Genomic DNA, 1,783 nt, shown 5'->3' with positions numbered 1-1,783 from the left:
AACATGAAAATATATCAATACGATATCAAAATACTTATAAAAAGAACTATTATGCTATATCTGTATCTTCGTCACTCTCTTCATCACCATTCGAATCACTATAATCATCTTCATCGTTACAGTTATCATCGACGTCATCATATCCTGTCTCAGTGCCATTAGCCACTTTAGGTTGATTTTGATCATTTGAATCAACTATTATGTCTCCTATGTCATCTCTAAGATCTGATATATTATGGATATCATCCTTCCCTATTGAAAATGAAAACTCATCGAGTGTAGATTCTGGATGACTTTGTTGCAATGCATCTCCATCATCATAAACACATTCGGTTTCTGGAACATCGTAATGATGTCGTGCATGAGTCTTGATGACTATGAGCCAATTTGGATCAATCCCATCTTTAACATAAAAAACTTGTTCAGCTTGAGACATCAGCACAAAAGGCTCATTTGTGTGCAATCTCTTTTTAGCATTGACACTAACAAAGCTAAATTTGTTAACCTTTACACCTCTACCTTGATTATGAACATCCCACCAATCACAACGAAATAAATTAACACGTTTTTCATCCAAATATTGTAGACAAATAATCTCTGTTAGAATCCCAAAGTAGTCACATCCAGACCCCTTTACCATAATGCCACTATTCTGGTTTCTCCTTTTTTTTTCAACGTCCTTTGTATGAAACCGGAAACCATTTGCTAAGAAACCACTATAACATTGAACTCCCTTGAAAGGACCTGAAGACAATATTTGTAGATCCGTAAGCACTTGGTCACCCCCGTCATTGGATAGACTTGACACCTAATTAGAAAAATGTTTGTTAACTAATATGCTTATTATTGGAAAATATGATAATAAGACTAAGTAATTTAAATAACTATACCTTATCACGAAACCATTCAAATAAATCTCCATCAAACACACCTTCGTTGTATTCACTAGAAAAAAAAAAGCATCATTATCAAAAAAAAACTTACATATATAATATTTCAAGTGTTTCATTAATTAAAAATATTTTCAGACCTTATATACAATTCGGCTTCCTCGCAATTTTTAAGAATGTAATCTTGAGCCTGCATTAACTCTATATCCGTAAGATGTCGTGTTTTAGCTTTACCTAAAGGGATGCCTGATGGTTTGAATATCGCTAACCCCTTATAACCATCAATTTCGATATCCGCATTTCTTTCAGTTTGGTTATATTTTGTCTTAATTTCACACAAGTACTTTGAACAAAAAAGCATGCATTCTTCAATAATATATCCTTCTGCAATGGAACCTTCTGGTCTATTCTTATTGCGAACTTAACACTTAAACCTGCGCAAAAGCCTAAAAAATAATATTTAGAGCGTTAGTTTATTTTAAAGTGACGAAAAAAATGTATTTAATAGTTATCAAAAGTTTATATCTTTCTATTGGGTACATCCAACGATATTGCACAGGTCCCGCTATCTTTGCTTCCACGGCTAGGTGAACACACAAGTGCACCATAATATCGAAAAAAGAAGGTAGAAATATTTTCTCCATCTCGCACAATGTAAAAATGATGTGTTCTTGCATGCGATCTAACACTTCTAATTTCAATGTCTTTCAACATAGCTCCTTGAAAAATATGCTCAATTTAGAAACTACCTCATATACCTTAGGCTGAGATACTCCACGGATAGCAAATGGCAGTAGTTGCTCCAAAATTACATGACAATAATGAGATTTGAGTCCCCATATCTTACGCTTGTCTAAATTTATACATTTGGAAAAGTTAGACGAGTATCCATC

The 1,783-nt window shown here is 33.5% G+C and overlaps 1 long non-coding RNA gene across 1 annotated transcript; it reads right to left on the bottom strand.

Moving 5' to 3' along the window:
- Nucleotides 1–373: 373 nt before the first annotated feature.
- LOC141602730 (uncharacterized) lies at nucleotides 374–1,546 on the bottom strand. The gene is made up of 3 exons (XR_012524642.1): nucleotides 1,031–1,546; nucleotides 891–945; nucleotides 374–808 (listed from the first exon to the last, which is right to left on the bottom strand). It is a non-coding gene; the product is annotated as an uncharacterized LOC141602730 (long non-coding RNA).
- Between the last annotated feature and the right edge of the window lie 237 nt (nucleotides 1,547–1,783).

The sequence above is a fragment of the Silene latifolia genome, chromosome 9 (assembly GCF_048544455.1).
Source record: "Silene latifolia isolate original U9 population chromosome 9, ASM4854445v1, whole genome shotgun sequence".
Lineage (NCBI taxonomy): Eukaryota > Viridiplantae > Streptophyta > Magnoliopsida > Caryophyllales > Caryophyllaceae > Silene > Silene latifolia.
The sequence above is the reverse complement of the archived record's forward strand: the minus strand, read 5'-3'. Positions and strand labels throughout refer to the sequence as shown.